Source organism: Dermacentor andersoni, chromosome 4 (genome assembly GCF_023375885.2).
Source record: "Dermacentor andersoni chromosome 4, qqDerAnde1_hic_scaffold, whole genome shotgun sequence".
In the NCBI taxonomy this organism is placed as follows: Eukaryota; Metazoa; Arthropoda; class Arachnida; order Ixodida; family Ixodidae; genus Dermacentor; species Dermacentor andersoni.
In genome coordinates, this window is record NC_092817.1 from 181,886,101 (window position 1) to 181,902,517 (window position 16,417).

The 16,417-nt window shown below is 51.7% G+C and overlaps 9 non-coding genes across 9 annotated transcripts; all 9 read left to right on the top strand.

Annotated features, from left to right (window-relative positions):
- Positions 1-10,290: 10,290 nt before the first annotated feature.
- TRNAD-GUC (transfer RNA aspartic acid (anticodon GUC)) lies at positions 10,291-10,362 on the top strand. Its single transcript has one exon. It is a non-coding gene; the product is annotated as a tRNA-Asp (tRNA).
- A 167-nt stretch (positions 10,363-10,529) lies between these two features.
- On the top strand, positions 10,530-10,601 carry TRNAD-GUC (transfer RNA aspartic acid (anticodon GUC)). The gene has a single exon. It is a non-coding gene; the product is annotated as a tRNA-Asp (tRNA).
- Positions 10,602-10,770: 169 nt separating this feature from the next.
- Positions 10,771-10,842, top strand: TRNAD-GUC (transfer RNA aspartic acid (anticodon GUC)). Its single transcript has one exon. It is a non-coding gene; the product is annotated as a tRNA-Asp (tRNA).
- Positions 10,843-11,009: 167 nt separating this feature from the next.
- On the top strand, positions 11,010-11,081 carry TRNAD-GUC (transfer RNA aspartic acid (anticodon GUC)). The gene has a single exon. It is a non-coding gene; the product is annotated as a tRNA-Asp (tRNA).
- Positions 11,082-11,247: 166 nt separating this feature from the next.
- Positions 11,248-11,319, top strand: TRNAD-GUC (transfer RNA aspartic acid (anticodon GUC)). The gene has a single exon. It is a non-coding gene; the product is annotated as a tRNA-Asp (tRNA).
- Positions 11,320-11,486: 167 nt separating this feature from the next.
- Positions 11,487-11,558, top strand: TRNAD-GUC (transfer RNA aspartic acid (anticodon GUC)). The gene has a single exon. It is a non-coding gene; the product is annotated as a tRNA-Asp (tRNA).
- Positions 11,559-11,724: 166 nt separating this feature from the next.
- Positions 11,725-11,796, top strand: TRNAD-GUC (transfer RNA aspartic acid (anticodon GUC)). The gene has a single exon. It is a non-coding gene; the product is annotated as a tRNA-Asp (tRNA).
- Positions 11,797-12,202: 406 nt separating this feature from the next.
- Positions 12,203-12,274, top strand: TRNAD-GUC (transfer RNA aspartic acid (anticodon GUC)). Its single transcript has one exon. It is a non-coding gene; the product is annotated as a tRNA-Asp (tRNA).
- A 161-nt stretch (positions 12,275-12,435) lies between these two features.
- On the top strand, positions 12,436-12,507 carry TRNAD-GUC (transfer RNA aspartic acid (anticodon GUC)). The gene has a single exon. It is a non-coding gene; the product is annotated as a tRNA-Asp (tRNA).
- Positions 12,508-16,417: the final 3,910 nt, after the last annotated feature.

The window sequence follows — 16,417 nt, forward strand, 5'->3', positions numbered from 1 at the left end:
GGTGATGTTACTCTGCATGCACAGCGTGTGGAAAACACGAATGGCGGTGCGTAATGAGGATGTTGACGCAAAACCGGCCAAAGAATATTTTGCTGAAAATGTATTGTACATTCGCGAAGCGTTCAAAGCGCTCAGCGAACCACCTGAGTGGTTAACAGCATTTGAACAGCTTGCAAACATTCAGCCTTTTTAAACCAAAATTAAACGACAAGGTACACCCGCACATTGAACTGTCTTTTTTGTTTTGTAATCGCAGCGGAGAATAGCTGTGAATCGTGTATTGTTATAAAACAGGCAATAAAGAAAAAAAAAATCCTCCTTAGTATAGTGGCCAGTATCCCCGCCTGTCACGCGGGAGACCGGGGTTCGATTCCCCGACGGGAAGTGTTTTCTTTTTTTTTTTTTCCTTGTTTGTAGGCGCACGCGGCGGTGCCGCCCGCGACACTCAGCTGTCTCTATTTTTTCCCACTTCTGGGCAAGATAGTGCGAACACTTGTGCAATTTTTTATCAAATCGTGTATATACTACTTTAGCTGGCACTTTGGACATCTCCTCGTTAGTATAGTGGCCAGTATCCCCGCCGGTCACGCGGGAGACCGGGGTTCGATTCCCCGACGGGGAGTGTTTTCTTTTTTTTTTTTTTCCTTCTAGTTTGTAGGCGCACGCGGCGGTGCCGCCCGCGACAATCAGCTGTCTCTATTTCTTCCCACTTCTGGGCAAGATTGTGCGAACACTTGTGCAATTTTTTATCAAATCGTGTATATACTGCTTTAGCTGGCACTTTGGACATCTCCTCGTTAGTATAGTGGAACGCCCAAGTATTTAGCTGGCGCTTTAATCCATCTAATGTTGGCGAACATTTCCGGTGTTGACTGCCATTCACCATGCCAAAAACCGAGACACTTATTCCAATTTGCAAAGCTCCCGGTTGTGTTTCCGAAATGTTTAACAATGGTTGTTACCTCTGTAATGCTTTCTTTTGTTGTGCAGCACACCGCCACATCGTCTGCATATGCCAGGAGTTTCACTTCGGCTTCCATGAGCTTGAAGCCCTTTATGCTACTATTTTGAATGATTGCCAAACAAAAGCTTTCTAGATAGATGGCAAACAAAAGCGGGCTGAGAGGACACCCCTGGCGCACGGAACGCTCTATATTAATGGGGGCCCCCAGTGTCTTATTAATAATCAGCCGTGTTGAGCAGTTCCGGTACGCCAGAGCTACCCCATCAGCGATGAGATCCTACATTCACGTGCTCAAGAACTAATAACAAAATTTCGTGTGGGACAAAATCAAAGGCTTTTTCTAAATCTATCTGCAGGATCGCAACGGCATATCGAAAATCGTCACAGCATTCCAAGACGCCTCTCATCGTGTGTACATTTGTCGCAATAGTGCGTCCCTTTATGCCACAAGTCTGGTGCGGTCCTACAAGATCCTTAATTATTGACTGTAATCGGCTAGCAAGAACTTTCATTACCGGCGGAATGAGGACTACTGGCTAGAAGAGGCCAAACGACTCAAGGAAAAAACAACAAATTGGAAAGGTGCTCATCTCTCGATGTTTGCGAGAGCTACTGTATGTAACTTGTTTTTAATAAGCAAAATATGGTACGTTCTGCAAGTTTTCTGTTGCTCTCGTTTAAATGTGCAAAGGTTTCATAGAGTTTTCGCTGTGTTCATTTGGGCATCAGAATGGGAGAGGTGCAGCCGCACGAACTTATTTAGGAGAGTCAAGGACGGGGGCTTAGGCCTGTCACATCTTTTTGTGAAGCAGCTAGTAAACCGGTTTTCTTTTTTTCGAGACGTGCATGACCCCTTTCTGCGCACAATGTGCCAGTTACGACTGAACAAGCATCTGCCGATGTACGTGGTCTCCAATTTAAGTATGCCTGGTGCTCTTCGAGGGTACCTAAGGGAAGTCGTTGACAGTGTCCGTTTTCTGTCCGTACGTTTTTCTAATGATTATCTCTTTTCGGTGTCGCGGAAAAAATTGTACAGGGATGTAGTTGACATAATTATGCCGGTTCCGATGTACAGAGCCATAAACAGTGGAGGACAAGGAAACGACGTGTTAAAGCGTGTTAAGAAAATGCAGGTGCAGCCAAGCACTAAATCCTTTTTCTTTAAGTTGCATACTGGAACTTTGCCGGTACGGGCCTTTTTACAAGAGAAGGGTTTTTATTTACCATGGGGAGCAAATTGCCTTATATGTAAACAATTAGAAACAATTGACCATGTTTTTTTGCATTGTTGGGCAGGGGTTTTCTTTTGAGACGTTCTTCAAAGAACACTACAGAAAGAATTGCCTTTAAGTCCATTAGGTATTAGATTTCTGACAGTAGAAAATGAGGACGGCTTGCCTTTGGACTTAATTATGCTAATGGGCCTCCACTGTTTATGGAGGGCTCGAATGGCCGGTTTCTTTTGTGAGCCTGACAGCCGGCCTGCGCGGCTGCTCTTCCGGGACGATATTTCCAAGTTCATTGATGTAATTAAACAACAAGAATGTCCTCCGGATTGGCTGGCGAGGATTGAGCCCCTCGCCACATTAAAGGAATTTTAAACTGGACATGGCCAGCCACAATGTGACTGACCGCACAATATGCATGCGCACAAAGTTGAATGTGTGTTTGTGTATGTTTATGTATCACTTACCTTATTTCAAGAAATGATGCCCTTTGTGTTAGCTTGGTGAAACTTCCGGCAATAAAGAAAAAAAAAATAATAAGTGTAGTGGCCAGTATCCCCGCCTGTCACGCGGGAGACCGGGGTTCGATTCCCCGACGGGGAGTGTTTTCTTTTTTTGTTTTCCTTCTTGTTTGTAGGCGCACGCGGCGGTGCCGCCCGCGACACTCAGCTGTCTCTATTTTTTCCCACTTCTGGGCAAGATTGTGCGAACACTTGTGCAATTTTTTATCAAATCGTGTATATACTACTTTAGCTGGCACTTTGGACATTTCCTCGTTAGTATAGTGGCCAGTATCCCCGCCTGTCACGCGGGAGACCGGAGTTCGATTCCCCGACGGGGAGTGTTTTCTTTTTTTTTTCCTTCTTGTTTGTCCAAGTATTCGCATGGTGTCGACTTTCGGTATTGTTGTCCCGTTGAGTGTGATGGTAGGGTCGGGCTCTTCGTAGTTGGGTGGTCGGCCTCTCGTTCTTGCTTTCAGGACGAGGTGCTTGGACTCCACATCCACAAAGACGGATCGGGAGCTGCAAGCCTACCGAGACTAGAACGCACCCTATCGCAACTCACGCACCTTGTCAAGAGGATCTCAAGCCAAAGAAGCGGGCTCAAGGAGCAAGACACTCTAAGCATAATACAAGCACTGCTCACCAGCCGCATCACATACGGCACGCCGTACCTGGCTTTAAAGAACGGTGAAATAGAAAAGCTCAACATCATGATAAGGAAGGCAATCAAAGTCGCCCTGGGACTCCCCGCCATGGCCTCTACATCACGTCTCCTTAAGATGGGCGTCCACAACACGTGGCAAGAGCTCGCCGAAGCGCACAAGAACAGCCAGCTAGAACGACTCAAGCTCACGCCCACAGGGAGATCAGTACTGCGACACCTGAATTACAGCGAGACGTATGTCGCAGACACGGACAAGAAAGAGCGAATACCACCGGACGTTCGAGAGTGCATTTGCATCGCACGTGTCCCGCGCAACATGCATCCCATATATCATAAGAGCAGAAGACAGGCTAGAGCCAACGCCATCAAACGAAATTTCAAGCATGACCCGAATGCCCGCTACACCGACGCGGCCAAGTATCCGCATCGAAACGCGTACGCTCTCAGCGTCGTAGACTCCCAAGGCTCCGAGCTAGCGTCGGCAACCATCAAGGCACGCAACCCGGAAACGGCTGAAGAAGCCGCAATCGCTCTCGCCACCACTACATGCACAGACTCAGCGGTTATATTCACCGACTCTCAGGCCGCCTGCAGAAACTTCTTGAGGGGCCGCATCTCGGCCGATGCACTCAAGATACTGCAAAGACGAAGCACTCCGCTCCCGTACACCTCCGTAACGTGGGTACCCGGACACGAGGGACTAGAGGGGAACGAAGCGGCCCACGCCGCTGCCCGCGAGTACGTCAGCCGGGCTCCCCTCTCCCCACGCGCTTTCGGACCCGCGGCAGAAGAGACGGAGGCCGTACCCACCAACTATTCGGCCATATTGCAACATTACAGGCTCGAGCGTCGAGTGTACCCTCCACCGCACCCTAAACTCGACAGAGAAGAAAGCCTGATCCTCAGACGCCTTCAAAGTAATACGTACACGCACGGAATGATAATGCATCGCCTCTACCCGACGCTCTACGGATACCTCTGCCCGCTCTGCAACGTACCCGACACTCTGGCACACTTGCTCCTGGAATGCCCGTGGCACGAAGGCAGCGAAATGCAACCAGAGACGCACGCAAAACGAGCAATAGAAGCAAACGACCTATTCGAAACGTGGGAGGCCAAGCTAACCCTCGGGGACCTGGAAGACCAACGACAACTCGTCGCCAGGGCCAAGAGGGCAGTCGAAGCCAGAGGGTTCCTGGACTAAGGAGCCTTCCCACCTTAGGGTGATACCCGTCCTCGCTCGGGACACTGTTTCGTACAATAAACGTTTATTTCTCTCTCTCTCTCCTTCTTGTTTGTAGGCGCACGCGGCGGTGCCGCCCGCGACAATCAGCTGTCTCTATTTCTTCCCACTTCTGGGCAAGATTGTGCGAACACTTGTGCAATTTTTTATCAAATCGTGTATATACTACTTTAGCTGGCACTTTGGACATTTCCTCGTTAGTATAGTGGCCAGTATCCCCGCCTGTCACGCGGGAGACCGGAGTTCGATTCCCCGACGGGGAGTGTTTTCTTTTTTTTTTTTTCCTTCTTGTTTGTCCAAGTATTCGCATGGTGTCGACATTCGGTATTGTTGTCCCGTTGAGTGTGATGGTAGGGTCGGGCTCTTCGTAGTTGGGTGGTCGGCCTCTCGTTCTTGCTTTCAGGACGAGGTGCTTGGACTCCACATCCACAAAGACGGATCGGGAGCTGCAAGCCTACCGAGACTAGAACGCACCCTATCGCAACTCACGCACCTTGTCAAGAGGATCTCAAGCCAAAGAAGCGGGCTCAAGGAGCAAGACACTCTAAGCATAATACAAGCACTGCTCACCAGCCGCATCACATACGGCACGCCGTACCTGGCTTTAAAGAACGGTGAAATAGAAAAGCTCAACATCATGATAAGGAAGGCAATCAAAGTCGCCCTGGGACTCCCCGCCATGGCCTCTACATCACGTCTCCTTAAGATGGGCGTCCACAACACGTGGCAAGAGCTCGCCGAAGCGCACAAGAACAGCCAGCTAGAACGACTCAAGCTCACGCCCACAGGGAGATCAGTACTGCGACACCTGAATTACAGCGAGACGTATGTCGCAGACACGGACAAGAAAGAGCGAATACCACCGGACGTTCGAGAGTGCATTTGCATCGCACGTGTCCCGCGCAACATGCATCCCATATATCATAAGAGCAGAAGACAGGCTAGAGCCAACGCCATCAAACGAAATTTCAAGCATGACCCGAATGCCCGCTACACCGACGCGGCCAAGTATCCGCATCGAAACGCGTACGCTCTCAGCGTCGTAGACTCCCAAGGCTCCGAGCTAGCGTCGGCAACCATCAAGGCACGCAACCCGGAAACGGCTGAAGAAGCGGCAATCGCTCTCGCCACCACTACATGCACAGACTCAGCGGTTATATTCACCGACTCTCAGGCCGCCTGCAGAAACTTCTTGAGGGGCCGCATCTCGGCCGATGCACTCAAGATACTGCAAAGACGAAGCACTCCGCTCCCGTACACCTCCGTAACGTGGGTACCCGGACACGAGGGACTAGAGGGGAACGAAGCGGCCCACGCCGCTGCCCGCGAGTACGTCAGCCGGGCTCCCCTCTCCCCACGCGCTTTCGGACCCGCGGCAGAAGAGACGGAGGCCGTACCCACCAACTATTCGGCCATATTGCAACATTACAGGCTCGAGCGTCGAGTGTACCCTCCACCGCACCCTAAACTCGACAGAGAAGAAAGCCTGATCCTCAGACGCCTTCAAAGTAATACGTACACGCACGGAATGATAATGCATCGCCTCTACCCGACGCTCTACGGATACCTCTGCCCGCTCTGCAACGTACCCGACACTCTGGCACACTTGCTCCTGGAATGCCCGTGGCACGAAGGCAGCGAAATGCAACCAGAGACGCACGCAAAACGAGCAATAGAAGCAAACGACCTATTCGAAACGTGGGAGGCCAAGCTAACCCTCGGGGACCTGGAAGACCAACGACAACTCGTCGCCAGGGCCAAGAGGGCAGTCGAAGCCAGAGGGTTCCTGGACTAAGGAGCCTTCCCACCTTAGGGTGATACCCGTCCTCGCTCGGGACACTGTTTCGTACAATAAACGTTTATTTCTCTCTCTCTCTCCTTCTTGTTTGTAGGCGCACGCGGCGGTGCCGCCCGCGACAATCAGCTGTCTCTATTTCTTCCCACTTCTGGGCAAGATTGTGCGAACACTTGTGCAATTTTTTATCAAATCGTGTATATACTACTTTAGCTGGCACTTTGGACATTTCCTCGTTAGTATAGTGGCCAGTATCCCAGCCTGTCACGCGGGAGACCGGAGTTCGATTCCCCGACGGGGAGTGTTTTCTTTTTTTTTTTTCCTTCTTGTTTGTCCAAGTATTCGCATGGTGTCGACATTCGGTATTGTTGTCCCGTTGAGTGTGATGGTAGGGTCGGGCTCTTCGTAGTTGGGTGGTCGGCCTCTCGTTCTTGCTTTCAGGACGAGGTGCTTGGACTCCACATCCACAAAGACGGATCGGGAGCTGCAAGCCTACCGAGACTAGAACGCACCCTATCGCAACTCACGCACCTTGTCAAGAGGATCTCAAGCCAAAGAAGCGGGCTCAAGGAGCAAGACACTCTAAGCATAATACAAGCACTGCTCACCAGCCGCATCACATACGGCACGCCGTACCTGGCTTTAAAGAACGGTGAAATAGAAAAGCTCAACATCATGATAAGGAAGGCAATCAAAGTCGCCCTGGGACTCCCCGCCATGGCCTCTACATCACGTCTCCTTAAGATGGGCGTCCACAACACGTGGCAAGAGCTCGCCGAAGCGCACAAGAACAGCCAGCTAGAACGACTCAAGCTCACGCCCACAGGGAGATCAGTACTGCGACACCTGAATTACAGCGAGACGTATGTCGCAGACACGGACAAGAAAGAGCGAATACCACCGGACGTTCGAGAGTGCATTTGCATCGCACGTGTCCCGCGCAACATGCATCCCATATATCATAAGAGCAGAAGACAGGCTAGAGCCAACGCCATCAAACGAAATTTCAAGCATGACCCGAATGCCCGCTACACCGACGCGGCCAAGTATCCGCATCGAAACGCGTACGCTCTCAGCGTCGTAGACTCCCAAGGCTCCGAGCTAGCGTCGGCAACCATCAAGGCACGCAACCCGGAAACGGCTGAAGAAGCGGCAATCGCTCTCGCCACCACTACATGCACAGACTCAGCGGTTATATTCACCGACTCTCAGGCCGCCTGCAGAAACTTCTTGAGGGGCCGCATCTCGGCCGATGCACTCAAGATACTGCAAAGACGAAGCACTCCGCTCCCGTACACCTCCGTAACGTGGGTACCCGGACACGAGGGACTAGAGGGGAACGAAGCGGCCCACGCCGCTGCCCGCGAGTACGTCAGCCGGGCTCCCCTCTCCCCACGCGCTTTCGGACCCGCGGCAGAAGAGACGGAGGCCGTACCCACCAACTATTCGGCCATATTGCAACATTACAGGCTCGAGCGTCGAGTGTACCCTCCACCGCACCCTAAACTCGACAGAGAAGAAAGCCTGATCCTCAGACGCCTTCAAAGTAATACGTACACGCACGGAATGATAATGCATCGCCTCTACCCGACGCTCTACGGATACCTCTGCCCGCTCTGCAACGTACCCGACACTCTGGCACACTTGCTCCTGGAATGCCCGTGGCACGGAGGCAGCGAAATGCAACCAGAGACGCACGCAAAACGAGCAATAGAAGCAAACGACCTATTCGAAACGTGGGAGGCCAAGCTAACCCTCGGGGACCTGGAAGACCAACGACAACTCGTCGCCAGGGCCAAGAGGGCAGTCGAAGCCAGAGGGTTCCTGGACTAAGGAGCCTTCCCACCTTAGGGTGATACCCGTCCTCGCTCGGGACACTGTTTCGTACAATAAACGTTTATTTCTCTCTCTCTCTCCTTCTTGTTTGTAGGCGCACGCGGCGGTGCCGCCCGCGACAATCAGCTGTCTCTATTTCTTCCCACTTCTGGGCAAGATTGTGCGAACACTTGTGCAATTTTTTATCAAATCGTGTATATACTACTTTAGCTGGCACTTTGGACATTTCCTCGTTAGTATAGTGGCCAGTATCCCCGCCTGTCACGCGGGAGACCGGAGTTCGATTCCCCGACGGGGAGTGTTTTCTTTTTTTTTTTCCTTCTTGTTTGTCCAAGTATTCGCATGGTGTCGACTTTCGGTATTGTTGTCCCGTTGAGTGTGATGGTAGGGTCGGGCTCTTCTTAGTTGGGTGGTCGGCCTCTCGTTCTTGCTTTCAGGACGAGGTGCTTGGACTCCACATCCACAAAGACGGATCGGGAGCTGCAAGCCTACCGAGACTAGAACGCACCCTATCCCAACTCACGCACCTTGTCAAGAGGATCTCAAGCCAAAGAAGCGGGCTCAAGGAGCAAGACACTCTAAGCATAATACAAGCACTGCTCACCAGCCGCATCACATACGGCACGCCGTACCTGGCTTTAAAGAACGGTGAAATAGAAAAGCTCAACATCATGATAAGGAAGGCAATCAAAGTCGCCCTGGGACTCCCCGCCATGGCCTCTACATCACGTCTCCTTAAGATGGGCGTCCACAACACGTGGCAAGAGCTCGCCGAAGCGCACAAGAACAGCCAGCTAGAACGACTCAAGCTCACGCCCACAGGGAGATCAGTACTGCGACACCTGAATTACAGCGAGACGTATGTCGCAGACACGGACAAGAAAGAGCGAATACCACCGGACGTTCGCGAGTGCATTTGCATCGCACGTGTCCCGCGCAACATGCATCCCATATATCATAAGAGCAGAAGACAGGCTAGAGCCAACGCCATCAAACGAAATTTCAAGCATGACCCGAATGCCCGCTACACCGACGCGGCCAAGTATCCGCATCGAAACGCGTACGCTCTCAGCGTCGTAGACTCCCAAGGCTCCGAGCTAGCGTCGGCAACCATCAAGGCACGCAACCCGGAAACGGCTGAAGAAGCCGCAATCGCTCTCGCCACCACTACATGCACAGACTCAGCGGTTATATTCACCGACTCTCAGGCCGCCTGCAGAAACTTCTTGAGGGGCCGCATCTCGGCCGATGCACTCAAGATACTGCAAAGACGAAGCACTCCGCTCCCGTACACCTCCGTAACGTGGGTACCCGGACACGAGGGACTAGAGGGGAACGAAGCGGCCCACGCCGCTGCCCGCGAGTACGTCAGCCGGGCTCCCCTCTCCCCACGCGCTTTCGGACCCGCGGCAGAAGAGACGGAGGCCGTACCCACCAACTATTCGGCCATATTGCAACATTACAGGCTCGAGCGTCGAGTGTACCCTCCACCGCACCCTAAACTCGACAGAGAAGAAAGCCTGATCCTCAGACGCCTTCAAAGTAATACGTACACGCACGGAATGATAATGCATCGCCTCTACCCGACGCTCTACGGATACCTCTGCCCGCTCTGCAACGTACCCGACACTCTGGCACACTTGCTCCTGGAATGCCCGTGGCACGAAGGCAGCGAAATGCAACCAGAGACGCACGCAAAACGAGCAATAGAAGCAAACGACCTATTCGAAACGTGGGAGGCCAAGCTAACCCTCGGGGACCTGGAAGACCAACGACAACTCGTCGCCAGGGCCAAGAGGGCAGTCGAAGCCAGAGGGTTCCTGGACTAAGGAGCCTTCCCACCTTAGGGTGATACCCGTCCTCGCTCGGGACACTGTTTCGTACAATAAACGTTTATTTCTCTCTCTCTCTCCTTCTTGTTTGTAGGCGCACGCGGCGGTGCCGCCCGCGACAATCAGCTGTCTCTATTTTTTCCCACTTCTGGGCAAGATTGTGCGAACACTTGTGCAACTTTTTATCAAATCGTGTATATACTACTTTAGCTGGCACTTTGGACGTCTCCTCGTTAGTATAGTGGCCAGTATCCCCGCCTGTCACGCGGGAGACCGGGGTTCGATTCCCCGACGGGGAGTGTTTTCTTTTTTTTTTTCCCTTCTTGTTTGTAGGCGCACGCGGCGGTGCCGCCCGCGACACTCAGCTGTCTCTATTTTTTCCCACTTCTGGGCAAGATTGTGCGAACACTTGTGCAATTTTTTATCAAATCGTTTATATACTACTTTAGCTGGCACTTTGGACATCTCCTCGTTAGTATAGTGGCCAGTATCCCCGCCTGTCACGCGGGAGACCGGGGTTCGATTCCCCGACGGGGAGTGTTTTCTTTTTTTTTTTTTCCCTTCTTGTTTGTAGGCGCACGCGGCGGTGCCGCCCGCGACACTCAGCTGTCTCTATTTTTTCCCACTTCTGGGCAAGATTGTGCGAACACTTGTGCAATTTTTTATCAAATCGTGTATATACTACTTTAGCTGGCACTTTGGACGTCTCCTCGTTAGTATAGTGGCCAGTATCCCCGCCTGTCACGCGGGAGACCGGGGTTCGATTCCCCGACGGGGAGTGTTTTCTTTTTTTTTTTCCCTTCTTGTTTGTAGGCGCACGCGGCGGTGCCGCCCGCGACACTCAGCTGTCTCTATTTTTTCCCACTTCTGGGCAAGATTGTGCGAACACTTGTGCAATTTTTTATCAAATCGTGTATATACTACTTTAGCTGGCACTTTGGACGTTTCCTCGTTAGTATAGTGGCCAGTATCCCCGCCTGTCACGCGGGAGACCGGGGTTCGATTCCCCGACGGGGAGTGTTTTCTTTTTTTTTTCCCTTCTTGTTTGTAGGCGCACGCGGCGGTGCCGCCCGCGACACTCAGCTGTCTCTATTTTTTCCCACTTCTGGGCAAGATTGTGCGAACACTTGTGCAATTTTTTATCAAATCGTGTATATACTACTTTAGCTGGCACTTTGGACGTCTCCTCGTTAGTATAGTGGCCAGTATCCCCGCCTGTCACGCGGGAGACCGGGGTTCGATTCCCCGACGGGGAGTGCTTTCTTTTTTTTTTTCCCTTCTTGTTTGTAGGCGCACGCGGCGGTGCCGCCCGCGACACTCAGCTGTCTCTATTTTTTCCCACTTCTGGGCAAGATTGTGCGAACACTTGTGCAATTTTTTATCAAATCGTGTATATACTACTTTAGCTGGCACTTTGGACGTTTCCTCGTTAGTATAGTGGCCAGTATCCCCGCCTGTCACGCGGGAGACCGGGGTTCGATTCCCCGACGGGGAGTGTTTTCTTTTTTTTTTCCCTTCTTGTTTGTAGGCGCACGCGGCGGTGCCGCCCGCGACACTCAGCTGTCTCTATTTTTTCCCACTTCTGGGCAAGATTGTACGAACACTTGTGCAATTTTTTATCAAATCGTGTATATACTACTTTAGCTGGCACTTTGGACATCTCCTCGTTAGTATAGTGGCCAGTATCCCCGCCTGTCACGCGGGAGACCGGGGTTCGATTCCCCGACGGGGAGTGCTTTCTTTTTTTTTTTCCCTTCTTGTTTGTAGGCGCACGCGGCGGTGCCGCCCGCGACACTCAGCTGTCTCTATTTTTTCCCACTTCTGGGCAAGATTGTGCGAACACTTGTGCAATTTTTTATCAAATCGTGTATATACTACTTTAGCTGGCACTTTGGACATCTCCTCGTTAGTATAGTGGCCAGTATCCCCGCCTGTCACGCGGGAGACCGGAGTTCGATTCCCCGACGGGGAGTGTTTTCTTTTTTTTTCCCTTCTTGTTTGTAGGCGCACGCGGCGGTGCCGCCCGCGACACTCTCAGCTGTCTCTATTTTTTCCCACTTCTGGGCAAGATTGTGCGAACACTTGTGCAATTTTTTATCAAATCGTGTATATACTACTTTAGCTGGCACTTTGGACGTCTCCTCGTTAGTATAGTGGCCAGTATCCCCGCCTGTCACGCGGGAGACCGGGGTTCGATTCCCCGACGGGGAGTGTTTTCTTTTTTTTTCCTTGTTTGTAGGCGCACGCGGCGGTGCCGCCCGCGATACTCAGCTGTCTCTATTTTTTCCCACTTCTGGGCAAGATTGTGCGAACACTTGTGCAATTTTTTATCCAATCGTGTATATACTGCTTTAGCTGGCACCTTGCATGTCTCCTCGTTAGTATAGTGGCCAGTATCCCCGCCTGTCACGCGGAAGACCGGGGTTCGATTCCCCGACGGGGAGTGTTTTCTTTTTTTTCCCTTCTTGTTTGTAGGCGCACGCGGCGGTGCCGCCCTCGACACTCCGCTGTCTCTATACTGATGCCTATACTGATGTCTCTATACTGATGCCTATACTAGAGGATGAAGTCAAGCTTGGGCTCGAGGCATCGATTAGTGCAGCGGAAGTAGAGCGCGCAATCGACGAGTTAAGCTCCGACAAATCATCTGGACCCGACGGGCTGGGCGCAGTTTTTTACAAAGCGTTCAAGTCAGACATAGCGCATATTCTACACAGCGTAATTCAAGAAACATACGAAAAGCAGATGATGCCTCCGTCCTTCCGAAGAAGTCACATCGTCCTAGTTACGAAGAGTGAAGACCCGGTTAAGAGGCCCATAAGTCTCACGAATGTGGACTATAAAATATTCATGAAGGTTCTGGGCAGAAGGTTGCAGAATGTAGTAAAAGCTATCGTAGGCCAGCACCAAACGTGCGGGATTAAAGGACGTACGATAACGACAAATATTCACGTAGCACGGAGCATATTAGAGTGCTGCGATGCTTTTGATAAACGTGTATCCATGTTGCAACTGGACATGGAAAAGGCCTTTGACCGCGTCAACCACCATGTTCTGTTTTGTATCCTCGAACACGTGAATGTCGGCCGAGTGTTCTTGGAAGGTGTCAAAATGGCATATGCTGGTTGTACGGCAAACCTTATTGTTAATAAGCAGCTGAGTGAAAGTATCACAGTTCGTTCTTCCGTGAGGCAAGGGTGCCCATTGTCTCCAGTGTTGTTTGCACTGTATCTCGAACCTTTTTGCCTGAAAATTATATCAAACGAAAAAGTGCGTGGCTTCACGATGTTGTCCACTGAAGTTAAAGTACTTGCGTATGCGGATGATATCGCCATATTTTGCGAAGATAGCGAAAGTCTAACTGAAGTGGTGATGGACGCGGCTAGGTTTTGCAAAGCCTCCGGAAGTGTGATAAACTGGGAAAAGTGTTTTGGTTTCTGGCACGGGAAATGGGATTATGCGCCTGAAATGTTTGAAAGCGTTCAGTGGGCAAGGTCACCTGTCAAATACTTGGGAGTGCCTCTAGACCAATATCAAGAACCTGCAAAATATTGGGAAGCGGAAAATGAGCGCACAGCGAATGTACGCACAAATGGGGTGGCCGCATTCTTTCAATTTTTGCTCGGGCCACAGTATGTAACCTCTTTTTGGTGGCCAAGGTATGGTATGTGCTGCAGGCACTGTGTATGTCACGGACCAGCGTCCAGAGATTGCACCGAGTTTTCGCAGTGTTCATTTGGGGGTCGAGTTCGGAGAGGACAAGTCGCACAAATCTATTTCTGTTCGTTGGAAAGGGTGGCCTAGGTTTGGCTCATTTGTTTCTTAGGCAACTTGTGTCAAGATTTATGTTCCTCCGAGACCAAAAAGATGCTTTCCTGCGTACGGTAATGCAAATTTGGTTGAAAGAGGCACTGCCTGAATATGTGGTATCATCCAGCCCTGTGAAACGCGTACAGGTGCGGGGCTTTCTTTGGGAGGTTGTGCGCGCTTTTCAGTGTTTGAAAGTTCGCTTTTCTGCACAGTATCTTGCTGATGTTAGAAGGAAACAACTTTATAAAGACCTTATTGATACTATGTTGCCTATACCTTTGTACTGTTCCATATACCGTGTTGGCTCTGAAGGGAATGTACTGAAGAGAGTGAAAAAGATGTCGGTGCGGCCCTCAATGAAATCATTCTTCTTTCAGCTGCACACTGGCACACTGCCCGTGAAACCATGGCTACAAGAAAAAGGAATATTTGTCCCATGGTCCACAAACTGTCTAATCTGTAGAAAACCGGAGACTATAGATCACATGTTCCTTCACTGCACAGGCGCTGTGTTTCACTGGGACGTCTTGCAAGGAACTTTAAAAAAGCAGCTTCCAATATCACCTTACGGCATAAGATTTCTATCGGTAGATAGCGGAGATGAAGTGCCGTGGGGCATGTTTATGCTTATCAGCTTACACAGCATATGGAAAAATCGAATGGCGTTTAGGCATGCCGATGAAACTATCCTCCCTGTACGAGAGTATTTTATTGAAAATGTGTCTTATGTAAGAGATGTGTTCAAGGCTCAAAAAGAACAGCCGGGATGGCTCCCATTAATGGATGACCTCGCCAAACTGAAACGCTTTTAATCCTTTGGTGTGAGCTGGCCAGTGCACCGCTCGCATCTTTTACTTGTAAAGCAATATTATTGTTTTGTATGTCTTTCATTGTGTCATGTATACCAAGAGGGTAATAAAGAAAAAAAAATCCTCGTTAGTATAGTGGCCATTCACATTCTGCTTCCGGCGCCCGAGCTGAACGGATCGCAGGATCATGGGCTCCAATGGAGCGGCATATGCGGCTGTTAGCCGCGGCAACAGGCTTTCGACGGAAGAAGATAAAGATTACCTGATAATTTTGCCTCGCCTACCTACAGGACGTATTGTTTTAAACGCAGTTTTTTCGCACGGCGACGCTCGTGTTCACCCGTTTCGTGTAGAAGATTTTCGAGGCGCGCTTCAAGCTGTTGGTATGCTCTCTGGCGTCGTCGCCCTTGGAGCATACCAAATCAACCATGTATGGGTGGTGACGATGAAGACAGCCGAGGCTGCCCAAAAGCTGGCGGCCCTGAAGGAGCTGCAGGTGAAGGGGCGTTGCTGCCTGGTCATCGACCCGAAGGAACAACAGGTGAAGCTTCGTATCCACTGGCTTCTGCATGGGGTGGACGACGAAGACGTCAAGACCGCGCTGGCTTCCTTCGGCAAAGTGACGGAAGTGACCCGGGAGCGCTGGCGAGTGGATGGCGTTTCCGACAAGGGCTCGACGACCCGAGCAGTGCTGCTGCAGCTGAAGGCTGGAATGAAAGTCGACGACCTGCCCCACCAGATCCGCGTCGCCGGCGAGCTTGCGCTGGTGGTAGCCCCAGGACGTCCCATGCAGTGCCTGCGCTGCCGGGGCTCTGGCCACGTTCGTCGTGAATGTAAGGTTCCCCGTTGTTCCCGGTGCAGGCTTTTCGGACACAACGACGCGGACTGTGTACGTTCTTACGCAGTAGCCGCGGGCTCGGCGCAGAGCGAGCCGTCAAGCTCAGAACATATGATGGACGTGACCGAGACGGAGGAAGCTGCCAAGGGAGCGGGAAACAGCAACGTGGTGACAGAAACGAGAGAGACGACCACGCCGACCGAAGGAGGACGGAACTATGTACTTCCCCCCAAGGAACCAGCAGCTACAGTCGAGAGCGTGAAGACGGCCCCGCAAGAAAATGAGAGCCACCAGCCAGCTACGGATGCAACGCAGGAAGAGGCGGATGACAACGCGACCCCTGCTAGCGCCCGCGTCGAATCCGTCTCGGCACCGGTCAAGAGGTCCCTGCAGCAGGAGAAAAAAGTCGACGGAAAGGCCGGTGGTGACTCCGAGGCACCGCCCGCTGAGACGCTACCCGGAAGGCGATCCACCCTCAAGCCTAAGCCGAACCTGGAGACTGACCATAGGCTTACCCTGAAGCCGACCAAAGACGAACCCGGGCGACGGCCACCGGATGGCCACGGAGGCGTCTAGCGGTCAGCTAGACGTTAAGGTGGGCACCATGCTACGGGCCTTCTCCCCTCCGGTTTAAATCAGTAATGGCTACCAACCCGTCGCCTAGCCTAAACACGCTAAACGTTCGAGGTCTGGCTGGCAAAAGGAAACAGAGTCAGGTTTACAGACTGCTAGTGGACCACGACCTCGACGTTTTAGCAGTCTAAGAAACCAAGGTAGACGGCGAGGAGGAGACCGGGAGCATGGTGCAAAGGTTCACGCACAACTACTATACGGTAGTGAGCCACGCCTTAGGGACTTCGGCAGGGTGTGTGCTGTTCGTGAGGAAGCTTCCAGGAC